This window comes from Chrysemys picta, unplaced genomic scaffold (assembly GCF_011386835.1).
Source record: "Chrysemys picta bellii isolate R12L10 unplaced genomic scaffold, ASM1138683v2 scaf1208, whole genome shotgun sequence".
NCBI classification, from domain to species: Eukaryota; Metazoa; Chordata; order Testudines; family Emydidae; genus Chrysemys; species Chrysemys picta.
In genome coordinates this window covers 10,001-19,364 of record NW_027053915.1, presented here as the reverse complement: position 1 = coordinate 19,364, position 9,364 = coordinate 10,001, and the positions used below count along the sequence as shown (strand labels likewise).

At 68.9% G+C, this 9,364-nt stretch overlaps 1 non-coding gene across 1 annotated transcript; it reads right to left on the bottom strand.

Moving 5' to 3' along the window:
* Positions 1 to 4,073: 4,073 nt before the first annotated feature.
* LOC135979772 (5S ribosomal RNA) lies at positions 4,074 to 4,192 on the bottom strand. Its single transcript, XR_010597020.1, has one exon. It is a non-coding gene; the product is annotated as a 5S ribosomal RNA (ribosomal RNA).
* Between the last annotated feature and the right edge of the window lie 5,172 nt (positions 4,193 to 9,364).

Genomic DNA, 9,364 nt, shown 5'->3' with positions numbered 1-9,364 from the left:
TGTCACCCCACTGCCAGGGCAGCGCGGCAGTGGTGCTGAGGACCGCAGAGGGGGGCTTAATAGTCGAGACGGAGCAGGTCCGGGGGAGGCTTAATAGTCGTCCCCCGGCCAGTGCGGGGGAGGCTTAATAGTCGTCCCCCGGGTACTCCGGGGGCCAGGCTTAATAGTCGTCCCCCGAGGACTCCGGGGGCAGGCTTAACAGTCATCCGCCCCGGGCGCTCCAGGGGGAAAGCTTAATAGTCCTCCCCCGAGAGTGTGTGTGTGTGTGTGGGAGGGAGGCTTAGCAGTCTTGCCCCGGGCGGTCCGGTGGGGGAGGCTTAGCAGTCGTCATCCGAGGACTCCGGGGGCAGGCTTAATAGTGGTTCCAGGGGAGGCTTAATAGTCGTCCCCCGGGCAGTCCGGGAGAGGCTTAATCGTCATCCCCCGACAGTGTGTGTGTGTGTGTGGGGGGGGAGGCTTAGCAGTCTTCCCCCAGGCTGGGTGGGGGCCTGGCGGGAGGCGTCGCAGTCTTCCCCCGGGCGGTCCGGTGGGGGAGGCTTAGCAGTCGTCATCAGGGCGGTCCGGGGGTGGGGGGAGGCCTCAGAGTCGTCCCTCGGAGAGCCGTGTCGGCGGCGGTGGCGGGTGTCAGGCTTTACGTCCAGCCTCCGGAGGGTGAGCGTCCTCGGACGGGATGCAGCTGCCGCAGAGAGGCAGCCTCTGAGGCAAGGAGCGGAGCACCGAGGCTGGGGAGAGGGGAGCAGGAGCCGGGGGCTGGGGTGGGTGGGTGGGGGGGGCGTTCAGGACAACCGATCAAGCCCCGGGAAGCGGCTGTCAAATGTTCAAAGTCCCCCCCGGGACAACAGGTCAAGCCCTGGGAGGCGGCTGTCAAATGTTCAAAGTCCCCACCGGGACAACAGGTCAACCCCCGGGAAGCGGCTGTCAAATTTTCAAAGTCCCCGTTCGGCCACCAGGTCAACCCGCTGAATCTACTGGGTTGACCTGGCGGCCGGTTTGCTTTCCGGCCACCAGGTCAACCCATTGGATTCGACGGGTTGACCTGGCGACCGGTTTGCTTTCCGGCCACCAGGTCAACCCATTGGATTCGACGGGTTGACCTGGTGGCCGGTTTGCTTTCCGGACCGGATGTCACCCCACTCCCAGGGCAGCGCGGCAGTGGTGCTGAGGACCGCAGAGGGGGGGCTTAATAGTCGAGAGGGAGCAGGTCCGGGGGAGGCTTAATAGTCGTCCCCCGAGGACTCCGGGGGCCAGGCTTAATAGTCGTCCCCCCGGGCGCTCCAGGGGGAAAGCTTAATAGTCCTCCCCCGAGGATAGGCTTAATAGTCGCCCCCCGGCCAGTCCGGGGGAGGCTTAATAGTCGTTCCAGGGGAGGCTTAATAGTCATCCCCCGGGCAGTCCGCGGGAGGCTTAATAGTCGTCCCCCGAGTGCTCCGGGGGGCAGGCTTAATAGTCGTTCCCCAGGCAGTCTGGGAGAGGCTTAAGAGTCATCCCCCGACAGTGTGGGTGTGGGTGTGGGCGGGGGGGAGGCTTAGCAGTCGTCCCCAGGGCGGTCCGGGGGTGGGGGGAGGCCTCAGAGTCGTCCCTCCGAGAGCCGTGTCGGCGGCGGTGGCGGGTGTCAGGCTTTACGTCCAGCCTCCGGAGGGTGAGCGTCCTCGGACGCGATGCAGCCGCCGCAGAGAGGCAGCCTCCGAGGCAGGGAGCGGAGCACCGAGGCTGGGGAGTGGGGAGCAGGAGCCGGGGGGGAGGTGGGGGGCGTTCAGGACAACAGGTCAACCCCCTGGAAGCGGCTGTCAAATGTTCAACGTCCCCACTCGGCCACCAGGTCAAGCCCCGGGAAGCGGCTGTAAAATTCTCAAAGTCCCCACCGGGACAATAGGTCAAGCCCTGGGAGGCGGCTGTCAAATGTTCAAAGTCCCCACCGGGACAACAGGTCAACCCCCGGGAAGCGGCTGTCAAATTTTCAAAGTCCCCGTTCGGCCACCAGGTCAACCCGCTGAATCTACTGGGTTGACCTGGCGGCCGTTTTGCTTTCCGGCCACCAGGTCAACCCATTGGTTTCGACGGGTTGACCTGGCGGCTGGTTTGCTTTCCGGCCACCAGGTCAACCCATTGGATTCGACGGGTTGACCTGGTGGCCGGTTTGCTTTCCGGCCCGGGTGTCACCCCACTCCGAGGGCAGCACGGCAGTGGTCTTGAGGACCACAGAGGGGGGCTTAATAGTCGAGACGGAGCAGGTCCGGGGGAGGCTTAATAGTCGCCCCCCGGCCAGTCCGGGGGAGGCTTAATAGTCGTCCCCCGAGGACTCCGGGGGCCAGGCTTAATAGTCGTCCCCCCCCGGGCGCTCCAGGGGGGAAAGCTTAATAGTCCTCCCCCGAGGACTCCGGGGGCAGGCTTAACAGTCGTCCGCCCCGGGCGCTCCAGGGGGAAAGCTTAATAGTCCTCCCCCGACAGTGTGTGTGTGTGTGTGTGGGAGGGAGGCTTAGCAGTCTTGCCCCGGGCGGTCCGGTGGGGGAGGCTTAGCAGTCGTCCCCAGGGCGGTCCGGGGGTGGGGGGGGGGGGGAGGCCTCACAGTCGTCCCTCGGAGAGCCGGGTCAGCGGCAGTGGTGGGTTTACGTCCAGCCTCCGGAGGGTGCGCGTCCTCGGAGGCGATGCAGGCGCCGCAGAGAGGCAGCCTCCGAGGCAGGGAGCGGAGCACCGAGGCTGGGGAGAGGGGAGCAGGAGCCGGGGGCTGGGGCTGGGGGTGGGGGGCGTTCAGGACAACCGGTCAAGCCCCGGGAAGCAGCTGTCAAATGTTCCAAGTCCCCACTCGGCCACCAGGTCCACCCCAGTCTAGCAATGGGGTTGACCTGGCTGACGGCCGGTTAGTATCAAGGTAAACTCACCGTCGTCCACAGGAGGGCAGCTCTCAGGCCGGCCGGCTGCGGCTGACTCTGGGGCGGCGCCCGGTCCCGGCAGCGAGGGGCGGGGGGCGCGGAGCGAGACGGGGCTAACCGGGGGGGGGCGCCTCCTGCGACTTTGGGGGCCGCGGGTCGTCAGTGGCGTGCAGGCCGGGCCTCTCCCGGGGGATTCGGGGGGGCGGTCCTGCGGGCCGGGCGCAGGGGGCTCGAGCGAGCCCGGGCCGGTCCGCCCCGGGGCCGGGGTCTCCGCCTGCGGCTCAGGGGGGCGCGGGTCGTCGGGGGAGGAAGCCCGGGGGAGCCGCACACCGGCCCGCCAGGCCAGGCCTGGCCTGGATGGCCGCGGGGGGATTCGGGGCGGTCCCGCGGGCCGGGGGCCGGGCGCAGGGGAGGCGGGGGGGCCGAGCGAGTCCGTCCCGGGCCCGGGGCCTCCCCCTGCGGCTTTGGGGTCCGTGGGTCCCCGCTGGAGGAAGCCACTGGGAGCTGGACACCCGCCGTCCGTCCCGCCAGGCCAGGCCTGGCCTGGGTGGCCGCGGGGGGATTCGGGGCGGTCCCGCGGGCCGGGGGCCGGGCGCAGGGGAGGCGGGGGGGCCGAGCGAGTCGGGCCCGGGCCCGGGGCCTCCCCCTGCGGCTTTGGGGTCCGTGGGTCCCCGCTGGAGGAAGCCGCTGGGCGCTGGACACCCGCCGTCCGTCCCGCCTGGCCAGGCCTGGCCTGGGTGGCCGCGGGGGGATTCGGGGCGGTCCCGCGGGCCGGCGGCCGGGCGCAGGGGGTCCGAGCGAGTCCGTCCCGGGCCCGGGGCCTCCCCCTGCGGCTTTGGGGTCCGTGGGTCCCCGCTGGAGGAAGCCGCTGGGCGCTGGACACCCGCCGTCCGTCCCGCCTGGCCAGGCCTGGCCTGGGTGGCCGCGGGGGGGGATTCGGGGCGGACCTGCGGGCCGGCGGCCGGGAGGGTCCGGGCCAGTCCGCCCCATGCCCGGGGTCTCCCCCAGCGGCTTCGGTGGCCCCGGGGGGGGTCCTCCGCGGAGGAAGCCGGGTGGGTGGGGAGCCGGACCCCAGGCGCCCAGACCCGTGACCTGCGGCCGCGACCTCCGACTCGGCAGGAGCGACGAGGGGCTTTCCGGCCCGTCCCCCCCTCTCCTTCCCCCCCAGAAAAGGAGAGAGAGCTGACTCGGACCGGGAAAAGCTGCCTACGGCACCTGGGATTCCCAGGCGGTCACCCATCCAAGTACTAGCCAGGCCCGGGACGGTTTACCTTCCGAGATCGGACGGGATCGGGGGCGTTCGGTCCGGTATGGCCGTAGGCACCCGGCCCCGCGCCTCCTCGCCCGCTTTCCCCTGCCGACGCCCGGGCCTGCCGCACGGTGAGCCCCGGTCGGACTGCCCCCCCCCCTGCGGCAGGGCCCCCGTCTCTCGCGGGCCCGGTCCTTTTTTCCTTTTCGAGCTCCGGGGCCCGGGCTGGCCGCCAGAGCCCCTCCGCCCGCCCTCCCCGGCGTCGGGGAAAATACTGTCCCGGACTTCCAGTGCGCCCGATCCTGTCAGCCGGGGGGTGGGGAGGGGCAGTCCCTCGCTGCGGCCGGGGAGGGTGAGCCCAGGGCGGCTTGCCTGCCGTGCGAGGCCCCTCTCGGCCACCAGGTCAACCCCGAGTCGAAAGGGCTGAAAAATTTTCAGAGTCCCCTCCCGGGCACCAGGTCAACCCGTGGAATCGGACGGGTTCACCTGCTGGCCGGTTCGCTTCCCGGGCACCAGGTCAACCCGTGGAATCGAAAGGGTTCACCTGCTGGCCGGTTTGCTTTCCGGCCACCAGGTCAACCCCTAGGGGTTTTAACGGGGGCACGCCCGGTGGCCTCTTTCCCGTCCGGTCACCAGGTCAACCCGGATCTCCCTCCTTCCCTGGGCGTCCCCTCCTCGGAGGCGTCAGGTTCCATTCCCCCCCCCCCCCCCCAGACTTCCAGGGGCCCGATCCAGTCGGCCGGGAGGCAGTCCCTCGCTGCGGCCGGGGAGGGTGAGCCCAGGGCGGCCTGGTCCATGTCTCTAGTGGGCCCGATCCTTTTTTTTTTTTTCGAGCTCCGGGGCCAGGCCCGCCCGGGCAGCCCTCCTCGGAGGCGTGGGGCGATTTCCCCCCGCCCCCAGACTTCCAGGGGCCCGATCCTGTCGGCCGGGAGGCAGTCCCTCGCTGCGGCCGGGGAGGGTCAGCCCAGGGCGGCTTGCCTGCCGTGCGAGTCCCCTCTCGGCCACCAGGTCAACCCCGAGTCGAAAGGGCTGAAAAATTTTCTGAGTCCCCTCCCGGGCACCAGGTCAACCCGTGGAATCGAACGGGTTCACCTGCTGGCCGGTTCGCTTTCCGGCCACCAGGTCAACCCGTGGAATCGAAAGGGTTCACCTGCTGGCCGGTTCGCTTTCCGGCCACCAGGTCAACCCCTAGGTTTTAAGGGGGGGGGACGCCCGGTGGCCTCTTTCCCGTCCGGTCACCAGGTCAACCCGGATCTCCCTCCTTCCCTGGGCGCCCCCTCCTCGGAGGCGTCAGGTTCCATTCTTTTTTCCAGACTTCCAGGGGCCCGATCCAGTCGGCCGGGTGGCAGTCCCTCGCTGCGGCCGGGGAGGGTGAGCCCAGGGCGGCTTGCCTGCCGTGCGAGTCCCCTCTCGGCCACCAGGTCAACCCCGAGTCGAAAGGGCTGAAAAATTTTCAGAGTCCCCTCCCGGGCACCAGGTCAACCCGTGGAATCGAACGGGTTCACCTGCTGGCCGGTTCGCTTCCCGGGCACCAGGTCAACCCGTGGAATCGAAAGGGTTCACCTGCTGGCCGGTTCGCTTTCCGGCCACCAGGTCAACCCCTAGGTTTTAAGGGGGGGGACGCCCGGTGGCCTCTTTCCCGTCCGGTCACCAGGTCAACCCGGATCTCCCTCCTTCCCTGGGCGCCCCCTCCTCGGAGGCGTCAGGTTCCAGTCTTTTTTCCAGACTTCCAGGGGCCCGATCCAGTCGGCCGGGAGGCAGTCCCTCGCTGCGGCCGGGGAGGGTGAGCCCAGGGCGGCCTGGTCCATGTCTCTAGTGGGCCCGATCCTTTTTTTTTTTTTCGAGCTCCGGGGCCAGGCCCGCCCGGGCAGCCCTCCTCGGAGGCGTGGGGCGATTTCCCCCCGCCCCCAGACTTCCAGGGGCCCGATCCTGTCGGCCGGGAGGCAGTCCCTCGCTGCGGCCGGGGAGGGTCAGCCCAGGGCGGCTTGCCTGCCGTGCGAGTCCCCTCTCGGCCACCAGGTCAACCCCGAGTCGAAAGGGCTGAAAAATTTTCAGAGTCCCCTCCCGGGCACCAGGTCAACCCGTGGAATCGAACGGGTTCACCTGCTGGCCGGTTCGCTTTCCGGCCACCAGGTCAACCCGTGGAATCGAAAGGGTTCACCTGCTGGCCGGTTCGCTTTCCGGCCACCAGGTCAACCCCTAGGTTTTAAGGGGGGGGGACGCCCGGTGGCCTCTTTCCCGTCCGGTCACCAGGTCAACCCGGATCTCCCTCCTTCCCTGGGCGCCCCCTCCTCGGAGGCGTCAGGTTCCATTCTTTTTTCCAGACTTCCAGGGGCCCGATCCAGTCGGCCGGGTGGCAGTCCCTCGCTGCGGCCGGGGAGGGTGAGCCCAGGGCGGCTTGCCTGCCGTGCGAGTCCCCTCTCGGCCACCAGGTCAACCCCGAGTCGAAAGGGCTGAAAAATTTTCAGAGTCCCCTCCCGGGCACCAGGTCAACCCGTGGAATCGAACGGGTTCACCTGCTGGCCGGTTCGCTTCCCGGGCACCAGGTCAACCCGTGGAATCGAAAGGGTTCACCTGCTGGCCGGTTCGCTTTCCGGCCACCAGGTCAACCCCTAGGTTTTAAGGGGGGGGACGCCCGGTGGCCTCTTTCCCGTCCGGTCACCAGGTCAACCCGGATCTCCCTCCTTCCCTGGGCGCCCCCTCCTCGGAGGCGTCAGGTTCCAGTCTTTTTTCCAGACTTCCAGGGGCCCGATCCAGTCGGCCGGGAGGCAGTCCCTCGCTGCGGCCGGGGAGGGTGAGCCCAGGGCGGCCTGGTCCATGTCTCTAGTGGGCCCGATCCTTTTTTTTTTTTTCGAGCTCCGGGGCCAGGCCCGCCCGGGCAGCCCTCCTCGGAGGCGTGGGGCGATTTCCCCCCCCCCCAGACTTCCAGGGGCCCGATCCTGTCGGCCGGGAGGCAGTCCCTCGCTGCGGCCGGGGAGGGTCAGCCCAGGGCGGCTTGCCTGCCGTGCGAGTCCCCTCTCGGCCACCAGGTCAACCCCGAGTCGAAAGGGCTGAAAAATTTTCAGAGTCCCCTCCCGGGCACCAGGTCAACCCGTGGAATCGAACGGGTTCACCTGCTGGCCGGTTCGCTTCCCGGGCACCAGGTCAACCCGTGGAATCGAAAGGGTTCACCTGCTGGCCGGTTCGCTTTCCGGCCACCAGGTCAACCCCTAGGTTTTAAGGGGGGGGACGCCCGGTGGCCTCTTTCCCGTCCGGTCACCAGGTCAACCCGGATCTCCCTCCTTCCCTGGGCGCCCCCTCCTCGGAGGCGTCAGGTTCCAGTCTTTTTTCCAGACTTCCAGGGGCCCGATCCAGTCGGCCGGGAGGCAGTCCCTCGCTGCGGCCGGGGAGGGTGAGCCCAGGGCGGCCTGGTCCATGTCTCTAGTGGGCCCGATCCTTTTTTTTTTTTTCGAGCTCCGGGGCCAGGCCCGCCCGGGCAGCCCTCCTCGGAGGCGTGGGGCGATTTCCCCCCCCCCCAGACTTCCAGGGGCCCGATCCTGTCGGCCGGGAGGCAGTCCCTCGCTGCGGCCGGGGAGGGTCAGCCCAGGGCGGCTTGCCTGCCGTGCGAGTCCCCTCTCGGCCACCAGGTCAACCCCGAGTCGAAAGGGCTGAAAAATTTTCAGAGTCCCCTCCCGGGCACCAGGTCAACCCGTGGAATCGAACGGGTTCACCTGCTGGCCGGTTCGCTTCCCGGGCACCAGGTCAACCCGTGGAATCGAAAGGGTTCACCTGCTGGCCGGTTCGCTTTCCGGCCACCAGGTCAACCCCTAGGTTTTAAGGGGGGGGACGCCCGGTGGCCTCTTTCCCGTCCGGTCACCAGGTCAACCCGGATCTCCCTCCTTCCCTGGGCGCCCCCTCCTCGGAGGCGTCAGGTTCCAGTCTTTTTTCCAGACTTCCAGGGGCCCGATCCAGTCGGCCGGGAGGCAGTCCCTCGCTGCGGCCGGGGAGGGTGAGCCCAGGGCGGCCTGGTCCATGTCTCTAGTGGGCCCGATCCTTTTTTTTTTTTTCGAGCTCCGGGGCCAGGCCCGCCCGGGCAGCCCTCCTCGGAGGCGTGGGGCGATTTCCCCCCCCCACCCCCAGACTTCCAGGGGCCCGATCCTGTCGGCCGGGAGGCAGTCCCTCGCTGCGGCCGGGGAGGGTCAGCCCAGGGCGGCCTGCTTGGCGGCCGGGTCCATGTCTCTAGTGGGCCCGATCCTTTTTTTCCCTTTTCCGGCTCCGGGGCCCGGGGTGCTCGGGTAGCCCTCCGCGGTGGCGTCGGCCAATTTTTTTTAAAATCAGACTTCCGTGGGCCCGATCCTGACGGCCGGGAGGCAGTCCCTCGCCGCGTCCGGGGACGGCGAGACGCTCGGCCACCGGGTCAACCCGGAGGAAGCGGGCTGGGGGAAAAAAAAAAAAAAAAAAGTTTTCCAAGTCCGAAAAATTTTCAAAGTCCCCTCTCGGCCACCAGGTCAACCCCTTTGGAGCGAATGGGTTGACCTGACGGCCGGTCGTCTCGCGGATGTCCGGAAGGGGTCGCCCCACGCCGTCTCGGCCGACCGAGGGAACCACGAGGTGGCGCCCGGTTCCAGTTTCGTACCGCCGAAGGCGGGGCTTTGGCTTTTTCGACCTGCCTTTCGAGGATTGTGTGAGGAGATTTCTGAGGACAGGTTTTTCAGAGCCTGTGAGAACCGGAGCTCAGCCTAGGGGATCAATCCGAGTATTGTACCCGACCCTGCCCGGCGTGGGAGGGGGGGAGCGGGCCCGTTTGAGGGCGGAGGCCAGCACCCGGCCCTCCGCCGAGACGGCCCGCTTTTCCCGGCTCTTAGCTCACGGGCCCCGCAGCGGCCGGGAGCCGAGCTCCGAGTGTCGGCGCCCCCCGGAGGGAGGGGGGGCCCGCTCCTCTCGCGCCCGCCGATCGATGTGGCGCTGACGTTCGCGACGGGAAGGGCCCTTCGCGGGCCGGCACCCCAACCGCGGGGCCGTCCGGTGTTCAGGCGGATGGGGACCCTCTTCCTTTTCGCGTGCACGGATCCAGGGACCGATGGGGACTTCCCTCCTCGGGGCGGCCCGGGCACCTGCCCGGCCCTCCGTGCGTGGGGCCGTCTGGCCGAGATCTCCGCCGTGCGAGGTCGAGCGGTTCCGGCAGACCACCCAGGGGTCCGAAAAACCCAGGGAGCCGCGAGGCTCAGCAGGGCCAAACACGGTCGCGAGAGCGAGCAGGGGCGCG